Here is an 18,040-nt window from a genome sequence, read left to right on the forward strand (position 1 = left end):
TGTAGGGAGCAGGAATAATTTTCGTGTAATTGTCATTGATATATTATGTTCAAAACCACAGTCCCTGTCAAAATGCAATGAAAATGCATTTTCATAGGCAATCATTTCCTTTTCCTGTCATTCAAGTACACCAGAGTTCAGATATTGAAACTTTATTGAAAAGTTCAACCACACAGCTGTCTTCGTAATTTGCATAACAAAGTCATACTCTGGCCTTTCTGTATCAATCTTGGTTTGACTGCATTTAACTCGTCCCGGACATGGCATGCCAAGAACTGACTGAATTTCACGTCCCAGGCTTTCGTTGTCTGTGTGGGCTACCATTTCATGGATTTTGGTAGTCCCAGAGAAAAGTTGGTAGTCTTTGGACGTGGTATTACCACTAATTTTCAAGCCCTGTCAGTGTACTTGTCAATGATTAGAATAAACTGATTACAAGTGTATGTGTGTTCAAGAAAAAATTTTTTATTGAATTTCACCAAAAATGTTGATTCACCATACATTGCAATCAATGTGAAAACTTTAAATAAATTATACACGACACACAACTAGCTATATGTTGGAAAGTGCAGATGTGAACAACACATATGATATTGGAATCTCACCATACAATTATTAATTCAGTTTTAATGGTAGTCTGGGGTAAAATATTAAACATTTTCCCCAACAAACCTTGCTATATTTGTGTATATGTTGTTAAATATTTATTTTTAGGTTGTACTAAGATTCTTTACAAACAATAATAGTGCTCTCTTTATAATTACAAATCAAACTGTAAATGAAGCTGAACCTTACAGCAATTGCCCTCTTTGATTTTTAATAGCAAATTGTACTTCAACTGGTTAGATAGAATCATTTGTTGTGAAATGGGATCTTTTTCATTGAATATTTGGCAGCTTGCATAAAAGTGATTATTTGTAAAGGTGCAAACGTCATATGAGAAATTATATGTCAGTAATGAAATATTGATATACCGTAGACTGTGACACACAAGGGAGGTAACTGTATTTTGCACATGAAAATAGGGTAGGGTCACTTGTTTTCCTGCAAACACTATTGACAGGTCACTTTTAAAGGTGGAGCTGCATATTGCAAACAGTTTTTTACAAAGCAATATTTTTCATCAAAGATGACAAGGAAACCCTCGCACACTATATATTTTCAAAAAGCAGAGTATCTTAAGTTTTGTGTGGTTGCAGTAGTTTACTCTAAGTATGAAGTGGGTGTATATTTAGGGGAAAACCTCAATTTTGGTATTAATGATGAAAATTAGTTTAAGTCAAAAACCTGACACTATATTCTATAATGTAATATTTCATTTGAAAGAAGAGTAAAGACAGAAAAAAAGAATCATTTTATTTTGCATTATCTATCCTCATTCAAAAATGGCAAGGATTGAAAAACTGACACTCAAAAAAGAGATTAACATCATGATTAGCAAAATTAAAATGCCGTTTATTCAAAATATAAGAACGTTATTGCCAAACATAGTTTTTTTGTTATGTAGCATTTAAAGAACATAATGTGAAAATTTCAGAAAATTTAACCCTGCCAGAGTGGAGTTTATATTTCGGAAATTTTGAAATTTCGAGGAAAAGAAGCCACGAAATCGGGTGATTTGCATACATTTGATTAATTGACATTCTGTATCATGCAACTTACAGCTGCTTGACGAGCTAAAAAGTTAACATGACCTATATTTTAATCTTGGGTTAACTTAATGAATATTTGCAGAAAGTGATTTTTGAGCAAAATACACTGTGTTGAGTGCAACATCATTCAGAAAAATACCCGCCCTAACCCCTATACTTATAGTCCAGTCTCTAGGTTCAAAAAAAACATCTTTCTGTATATGGGCCTTCCATAACAATCTATACCTGGTGACTTTATGTTGACCCTGACTCAAAAGTTTGAGTGACCTCAGGATGCCTGACTAAAATGACCTGAGCAATTTAGTAAGGCACTGATAATTATGGTTGCAAACGTTGTATAGGGACTGGGATAATATCAGAATAAACATTTTAAATAAATGTAACAGCTGTGCAATGTCTTTAGCACACTTTTGAACTATACTGTACATACAGGTACAGTACAATGCATTTTGCTTATGAATAATCATAAATTAATGGTTTTCCACTTTTATATGCTTTTCGTATTGACAAGTCAATCCAATTGACCATTCCTGGAGATTAATTGGCCCATCATGAAACCAAGTAATTTCTGAAAAAAATATACCCATATGTGTATATAATGCAAAGGATTCTCTGGAAAAAAACTGAGCTCATTAAGCTATTTATTTAATACATATTTTCTGAAAGCCTTGAGATCTGTGAATGCTACGATTTGTATTTTATAAACATCTTTGTTCACATACCAAACATTAACGGTCAATTTGATTAATCTGTAAAAATTATTTGCCTTCCCCTGTACAAACACTACAGTGTTTCTGGTCAAAATTTTCATCAACAATTGACAAAATAATGTACTTTGACAGAATGTCCCAGATTTCCTTTACCTGTCCTAGCTTTTTTCTATGGACTCTATAGTTATAAGCTTTTGATTATACAAATTTCGAACAGAAGCTCGGCAGCGCTTGTATAGGTGAAAGAAAAGAACATATTTTTACTGTACTGTATGCCCTACTTATTTAAAATGATTAGAAAAATACAAATAGCATCATCCATCAATACTTTGGCTTTCAGAAAATGTATACATACTGGGATATGAAAACCAAAGTTGCTTGCCATAATCAATATATGTGACTTAACAAAAACACAAAGTATATGTTTGTGTAGAGATGTTTGTCTTGTCTCCACCGTAAGAAACTCACACTAACCTATTGTCTCGATGTCAATTGTTGTCATGGAGAGTAAAATTGACTTAACAATACGCAAAACTCCTCATGCTAACCTATTGTCTGGAGGACCACTGTTGTTGTGTCAGGTCACTTTTTATAGATTCCAACCCGACTGTAAGGGTGACCCTATTTTTTGTTTCTCATCCCCAGAGGAATACTCAAGCAGGGCGGGCGGATGAAATAAAGACAAAACAAAACCAAAAATATTTGTTTCAGTTCAATGTTTTATCCATTCAGCCTGTACAAGTCTTAAGTATATAAAAATGTATATTTGTTTTAATTCAAAGTTCTGTCCGTTCAGTTAGTGCAATTTCTTATCTTACAGTTCAGTGTTCTCTTATTTTCGTCTCTACAATTTAAAGTACATTGCAGTGTTTCATCTAGGATGCTACACCAGGACAAGCCCCCTCTACAGAAATTTTGAACGGGATTTTAAAATTTTCAAAGCAATATTTATATTTCCAAAAAGCAGACACTCTAAAATTTAGCCTGTTAGGACAATTTTACTCAAAGGATTAAGTTGGTGTATATTTAGGGTAAAACCTCAATTTTGGTATTAATGATAAAAAATAATTTAAGTAAAAAACTTGGCGTTATTTTCTGAAATGCAATATTTCATTTTAAAGTAGAGTATATACATAAAAAACGACTGTTTTATTTTGCATTATGTATCATTCTAAAATGGCAAGGATTGAAAGATTGCACTCAAAAAAGTGATAAAAATCACGATTAGGAAAATTAAAATGCCTTTCATTTAAATTCTTTGGAAATTTTGAATTTGCGAGGAAAAAGAAGCCAGGAAATTAGGTGATTTGCATATATTTGCATTAATTTACATTACTGTATCACACAACTTCCAACTGCTTGACAAGCTAAAAGGTGAACCCAACCAATGTTTTAATCTCGGGGCAATAAATCAATTAAAGCTCAATGAATATTTACGGAAAACTGATTTTTGAGCAAAATACGCTGTGCTGGGTGCATTGCCCCCTTAAGTGCAGTATCATTTTGAAAAACACAGGCCCTAACCCCTATACTTATGTCCAGTCTCTAAGTTCAAAGAAACATGTCAATAGCAATCTTTACCTGGTGACAAAAATTTGTGTGACCTCAGAATGCCTGACTAAAATGACCCGTGAGCAATTTAGTAAGGCACTGACAATTCTGGTTACAAACGTTGCATAGCGAGTGGGATAAGAGCAGAATAAACATTTTAAATTAATATAACAGCTGTGCAATGTCTTTAGCACACTTTTGGGCTATACTTTAAGGTACAGTACATTTTCTTTTGCTTATGAATATAAATAAATTAGTGGTTTTACACTTTTACATGCTTTTCATTTTTACGAGTCCTTCCCATGGACCATTCCTTGAGATTAATTGGCCCATCATGAAATCAAGTAAGTTCTGAAAGTAATAAACAAATATGTGTATTTATAAGAAATATATTCTCTTGAAAAACTGAGCTCATTAAGTTATTTATTTACATATTTTCTGAAAGCCTAGAGATATGTGAATGCTATGACTTGTATTTTATAATCATCATTGTTCACATACCCATCATTGACAGTCAATTTGATTAATATGTAAAAATTATTTGCCTTCCCCTGTACAACACTGCAGTGTTTCTGGTCAAAATGTTCATCAACAATTGACAAAATAATGAACTTCGACAGAATGTCCCGGATTTCCTTTACCTGTCCTAGCTTTTTCCTACGGACTCTATAGTTATAAGCTTTCGATTTTACAAATTTCAAATAGATGCTTGGCAGCGCTTGTATAGGTGAAAGAAAAGAACATACTTTTACTGTACTGTATCCCCTACTTATTTAAAATGATTAGAAAATACAAATAGCATTATCACATACATAGACCCAGTTATCCCTATAGTATGACGTCACACTATAGGTATATGACTACGATGAATCCATATTCCACATGTGGTGGATATGGGACCCGGACTACTTTTAAAACGTAAACAAAAAATCAGCTGTTCACAGTTAAGTTCAGTTCAGAACTTATTTTCAAATCCCTGAAATGCAAAAGTGGGAGGGTAATGAAACATAAGGAAATATGGAGTATTAAAATATATGTGTAGAACACAAAATACCGTCGATACTAGAATTTTTATGAATTTGTGTTTCTTCGTCGTTGATTTCGATTGAAACGTTTGATTTGTACACCGCTGACATTTTAACGGTATGTTACCGGCATTTTGTGTTGTCTACCTCGTCAAAATTGCCCTTCTCGATGTCAATCAAACAACATGAGCATAGCCGATAACCCAAGACACGTACCAATCATCCCTACAGCAGTAAGAATGTTTTCTGAAGCAACATGAACGGGTTTCAAGTTCAAAATCACGATCAATGCTGCCGCGGCAGTCAACCAGTCGAGCCCCCGGGGCGAGCCGATGAAGCAAAGAGCGTCAGTACATTATTTCTGACAGCAATGACGATAGGCCTACTCCGGACTTGAGACTCATCAGAAGAAACGCTATTATATTTTTCACGAGCGACGAGGTTACAATGTTATCGGTGCATTTAAAGGTGCAAGCTATTGTTTCGTACATGCATATTGTGCATCACGTTTCCTGTATTGTACCTTGTTTTTGAACTTCCGTCGTCTCGCATCTGAGTTAAGAAAGACTCGTTGCTTGTATGTTGTCTTACCGATTGAGTCAGAGCCAAACACTGTTCTTCATTACATTTAAACACGCTCATAATATTCGTAAAATATTAAACATACAATTGACAATTTCGTTAAACATAATAATTGTTAATTTTGAAAATTTCATACAAACTTTGCAAAGAAGAATTATTTGAATGATGTTCGAATATTGACAAAAATAACCCGTTCTCGCCAGCCGCAGCTGAGTGTCGCGACGCCCCGCTTAAGTACGTCCAATAATTTTATGAATGAATTTTCACTGAAATTGATGTTATAGTAAGTACCAAATAAATACCTTGCATTAAAAATCCATAGTCTTTCCTATTTCCGCTTGATTCGCACAGAAAAAGCCCTACGAGAGACGCTAATTATCCATAGGAGCAGCCCCGACATGTTGAGCTGACCGCAGTCAAGTCAGCTGTGACCCAGCCACGACCGCATAACACAAGCGTATGAATTCTTGTAAAATACTCCCTCTCGTTTTTTCCCAGTAATTATCATTCCTGGAAGGTTTATTCACGGAAAACTGGGTCTATGCATGTGATAAATATATAATCCCCCCGTATTCCTCACTTGTGTGTCTGCGTCGCGGACTCATGATTCCCCGTGTAGCGGCCGTATCCCCCCTCGCCTACGGCTCGGAGGGATACGGCCGCTACACGGGGAATCACGAGTCCGCGACGCAGCCACACTCGTTTGGAATACGGGGGGATTATATATAATTATCCATCAATACTTTGACTTTCAGAAAATGTATACATACTTGGATATGAAAGCCAAGTTGCTTGCAGATGATGCGATGTTCAGATGCGCCAAATAGCTGGATCCATAAGTGAAAATGTCTCTCCATTGTAATTGTATTGAGGTTTACGTCTTTGTGTCTGGCTAAGGTCACAATGTATCCTCTTGCTTTTATTTTCGACCTAGATTAAAAATAAAGCTTTCTTATAGGTTGGGTGAATAGCAATACATAATCAAGATTTGTGACTTCACAAAAACACAAAGTACATGTCTGTGTAGAGATGTTTGTCTTGTCTCCACTGTGGGAAACTCACACTAGCCTATTGTCTCGATGTCAACTTTTGTCATGGTGGGTAATAGTGACTTTACAAAACACAAAACTCATGCTAACCTATTGTCTGGAGGATCACTGTTGAGCCGGGTCACTAACTTTCCATAGATTCCAACCTGACTAAACAAAAACAAACATGGATGTAAATAATAAATTTCTTAGACCGTTCTGCTATTTAGTTCAACTTACAAATAACTTGTAATCATTGAGGTTTGAAAAGCATAACGTTTCAGAAAAAAAACATTTTCTAATAATATTACAATAGTAATAACTTTTCTTCCCATAAACAGCTCTGGCCCCTTAATTTGTCTACAACTGAATAATGTGCTCAATAGATTATACACACTGCAAATCTACGGTGGCCCAAAACTACCTGTTCTCCCACATTCAAAGTCTGCGTCGCATTCAATTGTTTTTCTCTCACATATGTCTCCGCATTCAAAGTCTGCGTCGCATTCAATTTTTTCTCTCACATATGTCTCCGCATTCAAAGTCTGCGTCGCAATCAAACGTTTTTCTCTCACATAAGCTTATGTCTCCGCATTCAAAGTCTGCGTCGCAATCAAATGTTTTTCTCTCACATATGTCTCCGCATTCAAAGTCTGCGTCGCAATCAATGTTTTTCTCTCACATATGTCTCCGCATTCAAAGTCTGCGTCGCATTCAATTGTTTCTCTCTCACATATGTGTCCGCATTCAAAGTCTGCGTCGCAGTTATTGTTCCTCTCCTAGATGGGCCACAGGCGGCCCAAACACTATTAATAAGCTTATTATTGAGTTTTTCTCAGTTTTCTCTATCAGTTCTTCTCTCCCTTTCTTCACGCTGACTGATCGTAGAAATAAAAGAAATTACTTTATAGCCTAACCTAGCCTCTTGACTCTTTATTTATTTTACACCCCATTACAAGGACGTTTATCTCTCATATACACACATCTTGTAATTAATTAGTCAACATGACTAATTATGCTAATCCGTGGACTTATCAGGGATTTTATAGGTTAGTCAACATCGCGAAAGATAGGAAAGGTTACTAAAACTCCTTTTTCATTTACATCTCTATCTTTCCAATGTTGACCAACCCTTGATAAGTCCACGGATTAGCATAATTAGTTGTGTTGACTAATTAATTACAAGATGTGTATATGAGAGATAAACATCCTTGTAATGGGGTGTAAAATAAATAAAGAGTCAAGAGGCTAGGTTAGGCTATATAGTCATTTATTTTATTTACTACGATCAGTCAGAGCATGAAGAAAAGGAGAGGGACTGATAGTGACAGAGAGAAAACTGAGAAAACTCAATAATAAGCTTTATTAATAGTTATTGGGCCGCCTGTGGATGGTCGTCGCAGTCAATGATTTTGTCACCAACACATGAAGGCGTTGGCAAGTTTTGGTGAGCGTGACCCTCGCTCCATGACCCATGATTGCATCCGGAAAAAGTATCACTCTTTTAGTGTTCGTGATCGCGAAAAGCTCATTTTTGAAGGTAAGTGACAAAGTAATTTATTGTATTGTAAGCTTATGGGGTTAATGATCTAGCCAAGGGGGTACGCTGCTCACCAGTATGGGCGCATCATAATAATGGGTCCCACATGAGCGTCCGAATGTAAAACGGCAGCCCGTCCCACAACTGCCAATACATCCAGGGCTAGACGGTGGCTAGATCATTAACCCCATAAGCTTACAATACAATGAATAACTTTGTCACTTACCTTCGAAATCAATGAGCTTTTCGCGATCACGAACACTGAAAGAGTGATACTTTTTCCGGATGCAATCATGGGTCATGGAGCAAGGGTCACGCTCACAAAAACTTGCCAGCGCCCTCATGTGTTGGTGACAAAATCACTGACTGCGACGCCCATCTAGGAGAGAAACAATTGAATGCGACGCAGACTTTGAATGCGGAGACATATGTGAGAGAAAAACATTTGATTGCGACGCAGACTTTGAATGCGGAGATATATGTGAGAGAAAAACATTTGATTGCGACGCAGACTTTGAATGCGGAGATATATGTGAGAGAAAAACATTTGATTGCGACGCAGACTTTGAATGCGGAGACATATGTGAGAGAAAAAAAATTGAATGCGACGCAGACTTTGAATGCGGAGACATATGTGAGAGAAAAACAATTGAATGCGACGCAGACTTTGAATGCGGAGAACAGGTAGTTTTGGGCCACCGTAGATTTGCAGTGTGTATAATTTGTTTATCACATTATTCAGTTATACAAATTTAGGAGCCAGAACTGTTTATGGGAAATTTATTACTATTGCGGAGATATATGTGAGAGAAAAACATTTGATTGCGACGCAGACTTTGAATGCGGAGACATATGTGAGAGAAAAATATTTGATTGCGACGCAGACTTTGAATGCGGAGACATATGTGAGAGAAAAACATTTGATTGCGACGCAGACTTTGAATTCGGAGACATATGTGAGAGAAAAACATTTGATTGCGACGCAGACTTTGAATGCGGAGACATATGTGAGAGAAAAACATTTGATTGCGACGCAGACTTTGAATGCGGAGACATATGTGAGAGAAAAACATTTGATTGCGACGCAGACTTTGAATGCGGAGACATATGTGAGAGAAAAACATTTGATTGCGACGCAGACTTTGAATGTGGAGACTTTAGCTTATGTGAGAGAAAAACAATTGAATGCGATGCAGACTTTGAATGCGGAGACATATGTGAGAGAAAAACAATTGAATGCGGAGACATATGTGAGAGAAAACAATTGAATGCGACGCAGACTTTGATGTGGAGAACAGGTAGTTTTGGGCCACCGTAGATTTGCAGTGTGTATAATTTGTTTATCACATTATTCAGTTTATACAAATTTAGGAGCCAGAACTGTTTATGGGAAAGTTATTACTAATGCGGAGATATATGTGAGAGAAAAACATTTGATTGCGACGCAGACTTTGAATGCGGAGACATATGTGAGAGAAAAATATTTGATTGCGACGCAGACTTTGAATGCGGAGACATATGTGAGAGAAAAATATTTGATTGCGACGCAGACTTTGAATTCGGAGACATATGTGAGAGAAAAACATTTGATTGCGACGCAGACTTTGAATGCGGAGACATATGTGAGAGAAAAACATTTGATTGCGACGCAGACTTTGAATGCGGAGACATATGTGAGAGAAAAACATTTGATTGCGACGCAGACTTTGAATGCGGAGACATATGTGAGAGAAAAACATTTGATTGCGACGCAGACTTTGAATGCGGAGACATATGTGAGAGAAAAACATTTGATTGCGACGCAGACTTTGAATGCGGAGACATATGTGAGAGAAAAACAATTGATTGCGACGCAGACTTTGAATGCGGAGACATATGTGAGAGAAAAACATTTGATTGCGACGCAGACTTTGAATGCGGAGACATATGTGAGAGAAAAACATTTGATTGCGACGCAGACTTTGAATGCGGAACATATGTGAGAGAAAACTTTGATTGCGACGCAGACTTTGAATGCGGAGACATATGTGAGAGAAAAACAATTGATTGCGAGGCAGACTTTGAATGCGGAGACATATGTGAGAGAAAAACATTTGATTGCGACGCAGACTTTGAATGCGGAGAACAGGTAGTTTTCGGCCACCGTAGCAAATCAATCGCATAAGTTCAAGTTGAAGATATTAGCAACAGTTCCTGAAATTAATACAAGGATTTTATGGATTAAACTTAAAGTGCAACATCTCGAGCTGATACATGAAAATGTACCACTTACAATTATTATTGTGAAATGTTTATCTGTTTCTGTCAAGCTAGAGCAAAACTCAGCTTGAGTGTTTATTGATGACATTGTTTAAAAGTACAGCCTTCTGAGAAGTTGGGAGAATTTCACTCACAATCAAATGTTTGAATGATATTGAAACACACCAAACCCCTGTGTGTGCAGGAATGCTTAGCTTGGCTAAGTGACAGATCCATTAACTGCTTTGGGGGTTCATAGGACAGCATGTTCTTTGCTGTCCATCTGAGACCCTTTAGCTAAGTCTATAGATGTGATATTCACTGACACTGGTATGCTGCTGATGTTCTGTTAATTCACAGACAAAATCATTGACTCAGTAACTGTGACCTTTCTAAACTTCAAAGCACAACACAAAAGTCAAAAGTAGTTAATGAGTTGAAGCTAGAAAGAAATCTGCAATTACATGATAACAATTGACATTACCAAAGATATTCCACAGGGAACTCACTTTACAGCGTGTCATTGTTAGCCAGGGGAAAGAAATCTTTTCAACAGGCCAGACCAACCAAGCTGTGGTCCTTTTCACTTGTTTGTTTTACAAAACCTTTACACATGAAATACGGAATATGTTTATCACTATAGATGGTAGTGCATCACAAAAGGTCACATATTAGCATTAATATTCACCATGACTTCTGCCACACTTCAGTTATACTTGTCTGTGATACTTATTGAAAGTTGATATAGCGTATTGATTCCTTGAAAAATCATGAGACCGTATATCAAGACAATGTCAGTTGATGTGTATATAGGAGGGGTATTTTGGAATTTATAAGAGTCTGACAAGATTTGAGCAAATGAAATGAATATCGGTGACATATTTGCACAGTCAATTAATACTGTTATTTCTTTTGCATAGACAATAAATACATCATACACCTGTGACACCACTAGAGAAACAATATTTTCTTTAATTTCTACAGAGTTTTATACAAATCAATGCTTTTTTAAGTGTTAGCAATGTATAACAATTAGCAACATAGAATAATGCAAATGTTCTTTGTCAAAGACAAAAATATATAAAAAAAGAGGTGCATAAGCTACGTGCTTATACCTGTTTGGAACATTCTACTGGTAAAGAGGGGGAGATTCAGTTCAGAAAGGCATTTTGCAAATGAACTCTCACAAAACAAAACAAAATTAAAAGAAATATTTAAGGAGTTCACACCTTGAAATTGAAAGGCCAAAACTTTTCTCAAATTTTCCTGAAGCAAATTTTAAGCCATTTCAAAATCAAGAATGAAAATTGGGGATCAGTCCAAATTGGTCGTAGAGAAACAAATCACAAAATAATTACTGATATTTGAAATTTAACATCTCCAGTACCAAAATCTAAACAGTGATTCCACTGCAGTCAACACATGACCCCTTTGACTATGTGATAACGATAAGGATTATCACGATCATAGAATGGAGGCCATCACCAAAATCATCATTATCTTCATATGAAGATTGAGAATACAGTATGATTCCATGCAAATATGAGAATGCACAGATCAAATTTCTAAGTGCTCAACTAGAAATAGATATGTAGAACAATGGTAAGATCTGAAGACCAAGACACTTGAAGAATTTTACCTCAGCATCACCATTTTTATTTGCCGATTTTGGTGTTTGTAAGTAACAAAACATGATATAACAAAACATCAATCTTCATTTGTACAATGCTGAATCAATGATATTTGTTTTGTTGTCTCAACAAACAGCAAGCACATAGTACATGTATGCAGCATACCAATATGTTGTTTCCACACCAATATTGCATACCTGGTGCACGCAAATCACATACTTGTACTCATTCAGTGTCATTAAATTATAAGGGCTATTTACCTGATTGCACAAAAACTAAGCAAAAACTTTCAATCATCATTTCTGGTGTCTTGCTCAGAAAATCTGAGACTGAGTTCTTTTTCTCTTTGGCCTGAAGGAATGATGCTCAGACAGAACATGGGCATTTTACATTGCTACAGCTGACAATATAAACAGTCACATGCACCTGACAGTGAAACTTGTGTTACAAATAAATGTGCTCTTTTTTCCATTTTGCCACTTGATAACAACTGTAAATTTCTTTAGCAATATCTACCAACCAACAGTCACTTTCTTGGCACTGAGTCATTTTTTTTCAAAATTCCTGATTCTATTTTTTAATGGTGATATCAATCCAAGAACCTTTAGAACAGCTTGATATCTAGCTGTAGTCAAATAGCGGTACCCATCTCTCACTGAGTTCATATTTCTGTCATCCATAGATGCTCTTTCCTATCTTCACCAGCAGAACAAATTGGTAAAGTGGCATGCCAGCTCAGACCCCCTGCTGTGACTGGTAATAAACTTGACACGGGATCTTGTTTACAACTTTTCCATTAAACGTGGGAATGTCCTTTTCAAATTATTTGACAAAAACATATTATTACACACTTACTTTAGATAATTCTGTTTGAAATCTATCTACTCAAAAATATTCAACACTAAGTTTATCATTAGGACAGTGACTGTACTATCGACTAAAATCAAAAGCACTGCAAACTGTCAATGTTAGGAACCCATATACAAAATTGCAATCTTATCAGACTAGTACCTTTTGAGTAACTTATTTGTTACCAAAATGGCAAAACTTGCCCCGAAAATACAAATTGCAGATTTCATCATAATTTCAATATATATCAAATTTAGTTCATCTGTAGGAACCTGCATACAAAATTTTAAAGCTATCAGACCAGTGATTTTTGAGAAACACATATTTTGACAAAAATGGCAAAAATTACCCCAGAGTAACAAAATTATAGATTTCATCATAATTTCAATTAATCAAATTTTGCCTAGCTGTATACTAAATATCAAATATTAACAACTTTTTTGACCAAAAATGACAAAAATTGCCTAAATTTGCAAACTTCTGCACAATTTGAAGAAATCTGAAATACATGATCCCTTGGGACCTATGTACTACGGTACATATCAAAGCTATCTGACATGTAGTTTTGATGAAGAAGTTTTTCAAAGATTTTTTTAACCAAAAATGACAAAAAAATGACAAAAAATAGGAATATGCAAATATCTCCATGATTTGACCAAATCTAACTAAAATTACCCTAAGTAAACTGCATATCCAATTTCAAAGCAAAATATCTTTACTGATGGTAAGGTTCGAAACGTGTGAATTGGCCTCCTTAAAGTGAAATTCAAGAGAATTTTTAGTGTATTGTGATGTGACATAGTCAACAGACAACATAAAAGGCGCTCGCCAGATCGAGTCGCATACTTCTTCATTAATATTGTGTAAATACGCAACCTTTGTGGTGATATTTTGCATTATGAGCATTTAACTGGCTGGTCAGTGAACCAGAACATTGTTTCTTCATATCAAAAGGGTTTATAGTTGATATGTTATGGTTCTGTTTACAGATTTTTTGCATATGCACTAAGGTCACTCTATTCAACTGCAAAATTTCCAATGTCTGGGTCACTGAATATCTGGTTTGGCAATGTATGGCTTCAAGCCAAATTTGCTAGATTTTGGAACCCGGGGGAAACACTGAGAATTCACTTATCTTTCATCACAAAATTGAAAATAAGTGACACTTTAACAAGTACACTCTAGATATTGGTGTCTGTCTGGCCTGATTAGTTGCAGGCATCAGTGTCAACTAAGCTATCCAAATTTCAACAGATGTAGACTTAATAAAATCATAGGACATTCAGTGAATGGTATTTTGCAGCAGAGAGTGAATCTATCAGTAATGTTTTTCTGGAATTGGGTCACCCTTGTTTGTTTGCTGTATTTACAGTTGCTAAGAGTTTCAGATTGTGTTTTATTAGGGGTAGGGACAGCTTTGTCCTTATTCAAGATGTATGAATGATGTTGAAAGCACCACGCCTCACTTTGACAATTGATAAAAGACCACTCCCATTATTCAAGTTTGTGTTTGATGTGGAAAGCACTGAAACTCAGTTTCACTGAGGTCAAACGAGCACCACTCTTATTCAAGATCTGTGATTTGTGTGGTAAACACCAAACCAAAGTACATGCAGGAATGTTTGTTTGGCTCAGTGACAACTTACCTTGGCTGGTTCATCTAGATGCCAACACATAAACATACGAGGTGAGTGCAAATGAAATCCCGCCCTCTGGAATCTGTCTAAGTCCCAGACTCGGCAAGACTCAGTGATGATCACACTGTGATAATCACTGAAACTGGCAATTTGTTGATTCTTTTGGTTCAAGGACAACGTCATCCACATAATTTGTGTAACTTTCTATTACCTGAAAACAAAAATTAGTCCAATGATAAAATTCACTTTTTTGAAGATATGCTTTCGTTAGTCTTGTAAAAGCTATCAATTAATTCACAGCATGCACTGATTTGATGTGATGAGCTTGTTTTAACCATACTATTAGAAATACATATAATTGATTACAATTGCCCTGTCCATTGCGTTATAATTGGTCGAGCTGAACCACGCCTCACTTTGACAATTGATAAAAGACCACTCCCATTATTCAAGCTTTGTGTTGATGATATCGATGAAACACTGAACCTCAGTTTCCTTCAGGTCAAAAGAACACAATCTTATTCAAGAGTCTTTATTGGTGTGGAAAACACCAAACCAAGGTACGTGCAGGAATGTTTGTTTGGCTTAGTGACAAGTTACCTTGGCTGGTTCATCCGAATGCCAGCACACAAACATACCAGGTGAGTACAAAGGAAAGCACGCCCTCTGGAGTCAACCTAAGTCCCAGACTCGACAAGTGTAATCATCAATTACAGTGACAATTTGTTTACCTTCTGTTGGTTCAAAGACAACATCATCGACATAACTTGTGTGACCATCCATTACCTGAAAACAAACAGGACAAACTGTTAACCTGTCAGAGTTTGTAGCAGTTACCCTTATTATATAAATTCACTTTTTTGAAAATATCCTTTTGTTGTTCGTGTAAAAGCTATCAAATAATTCACAGCATCCTCTGATGTGGTGTGATGAGACAGTTTTCACCATGCCAGTAGAAATACATATAATTGATGGAGATAAATTGATGGAGTAAATTTAAGGGATAGGATGACAAACCGGTATGACATAAATTGAACTACTTGTTCTGCAATGTTAACCAGTAATACTTCATTAATGTAAATTCCAAGATTTGAGATGAGATTTTTGTTTTAGAATAGACATTTCTCTCTTCAGATGACATATTGTGCTGCATTTGCTGTTTTCCCACAAAGGAAATATGACACATGTGATACCACATGAACCTGCGTTTGAAGAATAATCATATAAGAAGAAAATATCACAACAGTCAAAACATGTTAAATACATTTTGGTCAAGAACTATGGGAGAAATAGTGAGCCAACGCAACTCCCTTCTTCCAATTTTTTTTCTAATTTTAAATTCTTAGAAAATGTGAGAAAATAGACCGCAAAAACTTCTGCACAACTATCAATCTTAAATCTTGACTACGTCTTAGTTGTTCCATTTCTTGATGAATGTGTTCATTGAAATCATGAATGTATTTATGTAAGTTACTATCTCATGTTAAATTCTTGTTGTGACTTTGCATTGATTGTTCAAAAAGCTTCTAGCAACTTTGTGCAGCCATTATTAAGCCTAGAAAATTCAGGAGGCAATTTCTTGAAATTAAGATGCCAGGTAAATAAGTGCCAGGTATCTATCAAATGTTCACTGGCGCCTTACACAATGTCACATGGATAACTTCCCTCAAAAAGTAGGTCTTTTGTCTAGATTTGAAAACTTCAGTACTTGATACAGAATGACAGGATAGCCAATTACTCAAGGTAGTATAAAATTCATTGATCACCAGAGAACTTGAGCCATGTTCCTGGAATTTTGAGAGAAAACTATGGCTACTAATAACAAATCTAGTTCTGGAATAGTTCATTGTGTGGTATAAATGTCAAAAAGAATTATTTTATCCAATAACAGTTAGACGTTTTTATTGTATGAATATTTTAATATTACTTACGTAACCGTGTCACTCTTCACTTTTAAAATCTGATAAAAACAATCTGGGTTTACTGTCTGCTCCTGCTGTACAAAAATCTGTAGACAAAGTAAAACAAGGAAATAAACAAGCTGTGAATTACAACTTCAACTTTCTTGCTCATTAGTAGATATTAAGGTAGTATGCACCTCGAAAGTGAAAGACTTACAAATTTTCTTAAATCTTTCAACCATTCACTTTCAAAATCCAGAATAAAAATTGGGGGTCACCGTGCAAATTTTGGTACTACAGCCCTACAAGTTAACATTTTCAGTAATTGGTTGCATTTTGCCCCTAAGTCAAATTTTTAGGGGCAAATCTTCAAAATTTAGGGGCATTTTGTATTGCCATGAAAACCTTAAAAATAAAATACGACACACTATATTTAAACTGCTGTCACAAAGGAAATATCAATTCATATGATGTGGAAAAGTAGCATAAAAAATCAAGACAAAGAAAATTGTCATCTGTACATTTGTTTCCCTAATAAAGATTAAATTAATGTAAGAGCTGTTGTCTTTGTTTGTGTTCAACCCATCTCCTTTTCTTTCCTTACGTTTGTGTCAACTGATGTCATTGCCAGTACACGTTGATCAACTAATGTTGTGATCAGATATATCAGAACACATTGAAATAGATTTGTATTGTGAAATATTGAGAAATACCTGTATTCTAGGATAAACAGGTTTCTGCAAGTCTGGTATCAGTCGAGACTTGCTCGGTCGGTTTCTGTCCTTCATTACTGTGTGATCGTGTACGTTGTTTTCACCGCTCCACATTCAACACAATTCTTTTCAGCAAATCACTCTAAGAACCTTCAGCGGTACCCTTTCGGGGAAAGAAATGGGCAATTAAGCCACTAGCCGTAGAGAAATACTTCTTTTAACAAAAATTCTGAATAGAAATGCAGCAACTATCAACTTTTGATTGATTTTTCTTCGCAAGAGAACAGAACTCGAAAGTGTACGTACATTAAATCCTAGTCACGGTGTATGTGGATCGCTCAGGTCAATCGCTAAGATAAGTCAGTTCAAATAAATACAGTCGCTACCCGGAAGATTCTAACAATTTTATATTTTAACAAATTTGCTTGCTATTAAGATATAGCGTAGCTGAGAATGAAAACCTATATAAAACAGGCTAATCCAATTCAAGCTTGATGAAAATATCCCATGAATTTGCTTCAATCTACTTTCCAAAGGATGGTTTCCGGAAACGATCTACAAATGGAGTAGGCATCTCATGGGCTACTAACGCGAACATTCATTACGCACTTGAACGCATGTAACATGTTGCAGTTACGCATTGATAGACTTGTTTTCCTTTGTCAGCTATATTTTGATGACAAGTTATGCTGAGATTATGATTGGTTAAATTGAAAGTGATGTGACACCACTAAATTCGAAGCTTGATTGGATTGTAGTAAAATTTATCATTAAATTCATTGAATATATTTATAGATCAAGATAACATCAGCAGACACATTGGCAGCGATGTGCGTTGAAAGGCAACGCACTCAAATCTTTGGGTAACGCCGCTCAACAGCAATGCTTATTCAATGTGTATTTTGGGGTCGCAGCCTTTGGGGTCATTGCTTTGTGAACACTGGGCAAGTACACGTTAAATTTGATCGCATACGGAGAAATAT

At 35.8% G+C, this 18,040-nt stretch overlaps 2 long non-coding RNA genes across 2 annotated transcripts; both read right to left on the reverse strand.

Moving 5' to 3' along the window:
- Nucleotides 1-2,749: 2,749 nt before the first annotated feature.
- Nucleotides 2,750-14,567, reverse strand: LOC139115640 (uncharacterized). Its single transcript, XR_011548149.1, has 3 exons — nucleotides 14,453-14,567; nucleotides 6,291-6,450; nucleotides 2,750-4,264 (listed from the first exon to the last, which is right to left on the reverse strand). It is a non-coding gene; the product is annotated as an uncharacterized lncRNA (long non-coding RNA).
- Nucleotides 14,568-14,864: 297 nt separating this feature from the next.
- LOC139115648 (uncharacterized) lies at nucleotides 14,865-17,221 on the reverse strand. Its single transcript, XR_011548151.1, has 3 exons — nucleotides 17,058-17,221; nucleotides 16,375-16,439; nucleotides 14,865-15,229 (listed from the first exon to the last, which is right to left on the reverse strand). It is a non-coding gene; the product is annotated as an uncharacterized lncRNA (long non-coding RNA).
- Nucleotides 17,222-18,040: the final 819 nt, after the last annotated feature.

Source organism: Ptychodera flava, chromosome 2, assembly GCF_041260155.1.
Source record: "Ptychodera flava strain L36383 chromosome 2, AS_Pfla_20210202, whole genome shotgun sequence".
Classification (NCBI taxonomy): Eukaryota; Metazoa; Hemichordata; class Enteropneusta; family Ptychoderidae; genus Ptychodera; species Ptychodera flava.